At 32.2% G+C, this 8,150-nt stretch overlaps 1 pseudogene; it reads left to right on the top strand.

The window, feature by feature from the left end:
• The first annotated feature begins 2,240 nt into the window (after positions 1–2,240).
• On the top strand, positions 2,241–7,186 carry LOC142635721 (cysteine-rich receptor-like protein kinase 25; annotated as a pseudogene).
• The last annotated feature ends 964 nt before the right edge of the window (positions 7,187–8,150 follow it).

The raw sequence follows: 8,150 nt of genomic DNA on the forward strand, positions 1-8,150 counted from the left end.
AATCTTAACTAGTGTTTAATGGTAGTCTAATTTAGGATTTTTTTTTCTTCTCGTTCATCTTTTTATTCCTTAATTTTTTTTTTCATTCATTTTTCATCCAAATAAAAGTAAAACACCCCTATTTAAAAAAAAATAAAAAACTAAGACGACTCCTAAATTTAGCCTTCTTGCCCCTTATGTTCATCTTATTTTTCCTACTCAAATTTTTCTCTATATCATTACAGCATTTTTAAACACATATTCAAAAAAGAAATTATAGTTACTATTTATCTCTAAAGCTTATCATGTTTTATTTGTTTGAAAAGTAAAAAATATATATTTCCAAATTATAATAAATGCAAATTATTAACATTCACCCAAAAAAATAAAAGAGTTTTTGAGCAAGCACAACATGCATGCTTAGAAGCTAGTGAGGAAATTAATGAAAACATTACATGTGATTAGGCCCATTTTAATAGTGTCTATTCTTGGTTTGGACTTTAACATTTTACCTACCTGGAATTGCATCCATTAAGGCTCCATAACCCACCTTGAGCTACTCTTAGTTAATAATAATAATAATAATAATAATAATAATAATAATAAGAAGAAGAAGAAGAAGAAGAAGAAGAAGAAGAAAGAAGAAGAATAATAATAGTAATAATATCAAGAACAAACTTCGTTATAATAATAATAATAAGAAGAAGAAGAAGAAGACGAAGAAGAAGAAGAAGAAGAAGATAAATGAGTTATGGTTTTGTAAATACTAAATATCAAGAACAAACTTCGTTATAATCCAATTCCTATAAAAATTAGAAACAACTTTCTGCCCCATAAACTAATTCTTGGACAAGGTATGAACTCTTGGCCTGTGCCTAGCCGTACCCAAAAGAATTCCCCAACTTGTGAGTTGTGACGCCTTCGACAAAGCCTCTTGGAAGCCGATACCGTTGTGGAACCAATCATTCTCTAAACCCAGTTGAGCGAAGCACTAATATAACGGCAAATTTACATGCTGAAGATGAAAGAAGAGGTCAAACATAGGGTTTGTCAATGGTAGATTAAATAATCCTCTATTTCTTTTTTTGTCTTCTTGTCGTGTCTTATTTTTGATAAATGCAGTTGACCCAGTAAAATACAAAAACAATAGCCAGTCTCTTTGGCAACGGTCACAGATTCTTCTAAAGGGAAGAGTAAAATAAAAATGATTGTTGGGATAAAGATTGACCCAGGTTAATTGATTTAATTACTCAAGTTAGTTAATTATTTAAATTACATATAATATTGTAGAGGCACAAAAAAATTACCAATTTAAACTAGAGTGTAGTGAAAAATAAATCGACATGATAATTTTTTAATGAGTGGGGAAAACCTTTACAGGAAAAAATCTCACTGGATAAAATTCAAGTCACCACTCCCGTATAATCTACTAATCAAGAACAATTATAACTACAAGTATAAAAAATCTTGCCATTACTCGATCTATCCCAAAATATCAACTTATAGTTGAACCCTTACACTAATCTCCAATTAGACTTGATCTTGTAGAAACTTCTTCCTCTACACTAATCTCCAATTTGTGACTAATTGCATCATTAAGAACTCAACACTTTATTTTCTTTATCTATAAAACGGAACCCCCCACCCCCCAAAAAAGAAAAGAAAAGATCTACTCTTTACTCAAGTTTCCAATTTAGACCAAGCAACATTTCATTAATTCATTTTTTTTTTCTTTTTGTAGATTTCGATTTTATTTTATGAATTTTTTATTCAATTAGAAATTGCGACGTAAAATCAATAAAGTGTAAATTCTTGAGCAGCTACGTCCCTTCCAATGAGAGATACCCATATCAAAATCTATAAGGATTTTGTCAATTCCAAAAACTGAGAAAAATGACGTGTAGGCATTTGTCTAATTTTATGTGCATTCTTCAGCTCATTCCTCAACCAGCTAATACCTAATTTTTATGTGCCTTGCACTGATCAACTTTTGGAACAAATGATTTTTAAATACTGATGATTTTTAAAGAATGCTTAGTAAAATGAAGAGAAAAAAGCCAAACAATAGAGAAATATAATCAGGTTGAATTGAAACTTGAAAGTTTCAACTCAACTTTAGATTTTTTGAGATCATGGACTTCCTAGACTTCAATAAAATCACCCGGCACAAGCTAAAAGCCTCACACTTCTCAATAAAAAACTATGAGAGTATGAGGCTATAACAAGCTTCTAGGCTTAAATCCAGCCATTTCACTGAACATATGGCAATGGTCCTCTCTGCCATTTTGATGCTCATTGTTCATGCCATAGGGCAGCTGGCATCCTCCCAAACTTATAATTGTAGTAACAATAATGGTAACTACACCAGTAACACTATTTACGAGACAAACCTCAATCAACTCCGCTCCTCCCTCTACTCCAACACCACAATTGATTATGGGTTCTACTATTCCTCGCCAAAACTCAGACACAGCATATGCAATTGGACTTTGTAGAGGAGATGTTAAGCCAGATGACTGTCGTGGGTGCATCAAGAACTCTTCCATTCTTCTCACACAGCTCTGTCCCAATCAAAAGGAGGCAATAGTGTGGTACGACCAATGTATGTTACGTTACTCAAACAGCTCCATTTTTGGAATCATGGAAACTTATCCAGGTTACTTTATTTGGGACTTGGAAAACGTATCTGCCAATTACGTCGCTCAGTTCAATGATAATCTCAATATCTTGTTGAATAACCTAACAAATGAAGCTGCAGCAGGTGGTTCTCTTCGCAAGTATGCAGCAGGAAGTGCAATCGCAACAGACTTTAAGAGATTATATGCACTTGTGCAGTGCACGCCTGATTTGTCTGAGCAAGTCTGCAATAATTGCTTGCTTGTCGCTATTGCAGATGTTCCACAATGTTGTACTGGGAAGGTAGGTGGGAGAGTACTTCTAACCAGCTGTAATATCAGGTTTGACGTCTACTCCTTCTTTAACTCTACTGCAGCTCCACTATCAACCAATACCGCTACTTCTCCACCATTAACCAATACCTCTACTTCAGAAGGTATCCATGCCATTATGCCCATAACAAAACAAATTATGTGGTCAATCACTTGAACTAGTTTATGTATTAATCTTTGATTACAATCTCTTCTAGGTTTGTAGTTTAATGCTACTTAAGGATCTTATCCCTCGAAACGTTTTAATGAGAATAAATTTACGGTTTGTTTTTGCAGGGAATGGGAGCAACACCTCACGGACTGTCATCATTATAGTTGTGGCATCTGTTGCCTTTGTCGTACTAACCGTCTCCATCTGCATCTGCATCTGCGTCTATTTAAGAGTGAGGAGGCCAAGAGAGAAAGAAGAAAGTAAGTGAAAATTTGGTTTTTTTAGTCTGTCATTCAAAAGGTTAGCTAGACTTTGTATGTATATCGGTTAGGAAACAGCTAATTAGAAGATGCTACTTCCATGAGTACAAGGAATAATATTGGGATTACAATTCCAATGATACTACTAGGACAACTTCCCACAATTTCAAAAAATTTATAATAAATTAACCACTTAAGAGTTAAGAGTAAATTAAGAACATAAACCAATTTAAAAAGCATTAAAATTTTTGACAATATACCTATATATTTAAGAAGTTCTATTTGCGCTTTTATTTATAGAATTTGTACAATGATTTATCTTTATTTTTCTATCATAAGTCTTTATATTTCAAGAAATAGTTTCAAGAAATGTGTATGAGCTGGTGTAAGTAGCTTATGCATGAATTTCAAGATATAGTTTGAGCTCCTTCTTTTAGGTGAGTGATGAGCTTCCTTAATAATCAAGCAGCTTTCTCAGAGTTTCTATGTGTTGTTCGTTGGTTTATTTCCATGCTCCAGCAGCTTTTTGTGATATGTGCTATTTGGGATAAAATAGGCTCATGAGCTGTATTAGTGCGAGTTGATTGTTTGCTTTCAAGAACGCTCATTTTGTAGTGAGCTCACTTCTTTACTGTGAGTCATGCAGTTCAAGTGTTCAGCCCATGTGGTAAAGAGAATATGGGCAAAGGCCCAACCCGGATAGTAAAGTAATGTGGGTCAAGAGCCCAATAGCTTCTGCTAAAAAATAAATTGGCTATTAGTACTTGTATGGTCCCAATATTTTCTAATACTTTGATTATTAAAATTGGAGGGAGAAGATTCTTAGTAAGATTCAAACATATTTTCAGCCAATTAATTAAAATGGTTAATTAAGTAATTAGATCTGAATTAACAAACATCACATAATCGCTAACCACATGAACACCAAGAATAATGACTTAGGAAAACTTTTGAAACTGTGGTTTCAAAATAAAAAACTTATGGAGGATTTAACCTAAACAATCTTCAAAGCAACATTTCACTAATAGAGTAGAAGTTTATACAATAGACTTAATCCTAAATCTATTGCTACCTCATGTAGTACTTACTCACGTGACCATATGCAGTTTCGAATCCACAGGCTCTTTTATTGTGAAACTATTGCACACAAACACTCATGTTTGTGACTTTGAGACTCCATTCAAAGGTTTAGATCAACTGTAGTTGATTTGATTTCAGCAACCTTCCTCTAAAGTCAAATCTATTGTTTGCACAAGGTCTCCAGCTATAGCTACAAAAAGGTTTGGAAAACTCTAGATTTGTGTACAAAACACAACCTCTTGAACTCTTGAAAACGTGCTCTAGGGTTTTCATTTAAATATCCTTAAGAAAGAAAGTGAGATTACAGATCTGCACAAATCTCGATCGGTCGAGATAAGTGAGATTGTTTCTACACTTATCTTTTCCTACTTCCTTGAATCTTCAATTGTACAGAACTTCATTTGTATTGTTTCTGAATATTTCTAGACAAAAATTAAGTTCTAAAGGTTACAATTTGTTTAGGTTACAAACCTAAACAATATGGACTATACAAAAACAATTGTAAAAATACTTATTTCTATCATTAGTATGGTACACGTATGTATTTTAAGTAGCAGTACTCCACCTTAAATAATGAACTTGATTTATTGACGTAAGCAATAACTTGGCCCTTGTGTAAAGAAGTTGACGATGAAATTCGAAGCGTGCAATCCTTGCAATTCGACTTTAGCATCATCAGAGTTGCAACAGATGACTTTTCTAAAGCAAATAAGCTTGGACAGGGTGGATTTGGTGTTGTTTACAAGGTAATTGTATATTATAATATCATGGACGAAAAGTATACCATTATTAGTCAAAATTATTCTAATTCCCTCTTGAATCTTGATTACACAAATTTTTTTCTTATATGTTATTAGGGTATGCTCTATAATGGAGAAGATATAGCGGTTAAAAGGCTGTCAGCAAATTCTGGACAAGGAGATCCAGAATTTACAAATGAGGTTCTATTGGTTGCCAAACTTCAACACCGAAATTTAGCTAGACTCTAAGGGTTTTGCATGGAAAGGAATGAAAGGCTTTTGATATATGAGTTTGTACCAAATACAAGCCTCAATCACTTCCTTTTTGGTATGTCTGCACTTCTCTTTATCAAGTTGTGTTCATATATTTTCTTTTGGGCTACATGTCTTGTTAGGAAATACCTCTACAATGTTAATAAATTAAATCATACGGCTTGATTTGTTACATAGATCCCATCAAGCGTGTACATTTGAATTGGGAAAAGTGTTACAAAATCACAGTAGGTATTGCTTGAGGGCTTCTCTACCTTCATGAAGATTCGCGACTTCGAATTATTCATCATGATCTTAAAGTTAGCAACATACTTTTAGATGAAGAAATGAATCCCAAGATTTCAGGTTTTGGCATGGCAAAATTGTTTTTATTGGATCAAACTCAAGCGAATACAAGTAGAATTGTAGGGACCTAGTATGTATCTTGAGAGTGAAGAGCTAATTTCTATTGTGTTTTATGAAAATAACATCAAACTAATATTATTAATGCTCACCATGTAGTGGATATATGGCTCCGAAATATGCAATGCATGGACAATTTTCAGTGAAGTTTGATGTATTTAGTTTTGGCGTGTTAGTATTGGAAATATTGAGTGGACAGAGGAACAATTGTTTTCGAAATGGAGAGAATGTGGAAGACCTTATAATGCATTTCCCCTTGTCCGTGAGTGTAGCAGGAGTACATATACATGAAATTGGCAAAATATTTAAAAATGGGGATTAAGTGCATTTTCCCCTCTTAAATATGGTGTAGTTGTAATATTTCCTTAAATTTTTTTTAAAAAAACTAAGCAATGTTCCTTCCATACCCCTTTTTGCTAAAAACTCCATCAAATTAAATGGAAACGATTTTTTTTTTGAGTAGTTAATAGAAGTTTGATTTTTTCGTTAACTTTGACAGAGTTTCTAATAAAAGTGGATACAATGCTTTATAAAATTATAACCAATAGGTCAGTCAGAATATTTTTTTAGTTTTGTAGTTTAGGTTGGACGTGCAACTATATCATAGTTTTTTTTTTTTTTTGATAACCATAACCTTCCCTTTCATTAATTTGTAAAGTCATTCAAGAAGGCTACATCAAATAGAATCTGTTGCTCAATATCAGGTGGGGTATCTTCCACCCATCAGATACTTTACAAGTTGAGCTAACTAAAACCCACGACCTCTCAAGTTTCTAAAACCTGTTACGGCGGTAATAAAAACCACGCTATATGTCCAGTATTTTGGTATGCAGTAATGAACATAACAGTTAATTGTATTTCCCCATCTCAAGTCTTAACTATGGTAACTAAAGTGGAGTTGAAATGTTCCCCTTAATTTCAAAACTAAGCAGCGTACCTCCCTTACCCAATTAAGTTAGAAAATTCCTTCAAATTTATTAGAGAGCCATTTTCTTTTAACCATGCAATAGAAATTTGAATTTTTCATTAACATTTGAACGAACAAGGGGTAAAATGCATGTTACCAATAGTTAAGTTGGAATATTATTTTATTTTGTAGTTTAAGGAAGAAAACTACAATTTTCTCATAAAAATAATTTTCTCTCACATATTATGTCTGCCCATTTAATTATATCTTTCAAGCATGGAAAGTTTGGAGTGAAGGAAATGCTTCACATATCATTGATCCCACATTGAGACAGCTCAATAATTGAAATAATGAAATGCATCCACATTGGCTTATTATGCGTTCAAGAAAATGAAATTGACAGACCAACCATGACTTTGATTGTGCTTGTTAAAAATCAACACTAACTCTCTTGTCTCTAGAAATTTCTAGAGCTCCACTCAATTTGCTTCTCTTTAGAATTCTCTAGAAATTTCTAGAACTTCTCACACAATCTCTTTCTCTAGAAATATCTAGAGTTTATCTCAACCTCTCTCTTATTCTCTAGAACATTCTCTTGCATTCTGGATTTCTCTATGAGATGTCCTTCTAGAAACTTCTATGTAGAAGTGAAATTCAACCACATGTTTATAGAATAGTCTAGAAGGTTGGAAAATGGCATTAATTTAATGCCAATAAAATTGAAGATCTAGAAGTTTCAAGTTGGTTCCCTAACCAACATGTCAATTTAATTATTGTGAAAAATATTGTATGTGTATCATTACTCAATTAAAATATATTCTATCAAATTTGGTATTTTTAAATCTTGTGGTACCACACTATCATCTATTATGATTAATACATATATATGCATACATATATATATATATATATATATATATATATATATATATATATATATACATATACACTATTAATAAGAGGATTTCTCTATTCCGTCTTCAATTCTTGACGTACCAAAATATTCTCATACAAATTTTGAAATAACATACCCAGTTAAATTTGTTTCTACAAAAAAACAAAAAATGTTAAAACAGTAATACTATCTCACTAAAAAAAAAAAAACCGTTATTCTCACCACCCATTTATATTCAAATGTCTAATTCTTATATGTATTTGTTATCAATTTGAATTCAAATATTTCAATTATGTTTATAAAAAAAAAAATACAAAATTACTCCTTCCACAAAAAAAAAAAAAAAAAAAACCCACTAGCTCACGTAAAAACTACTCATTCTTTTCCCAAAATTTCTATGGTTATTTATTTATTTTTTTAACATTCCAAACTTTTTGTTTTCCAAATTCTATACAGTTATCACAAATCTCTATATGTTCACACTAACGTATATCATCTTTCTTTTATTCAAATCT

Source organism: Castanea sativa, chromosome 5 (assembly GCF_040712315.1).
Source record: "Castanea sativa cultivar Marrone di Chiusa Pesio chromosome 5, ASM4071231v1".
NCBI classification, from domain to species: Eukaryota; Viridiplantae; Streptophyta; class Magnoliopsida; order Fagales; family Fagaceae; genus Castanea; species Castanea sativa.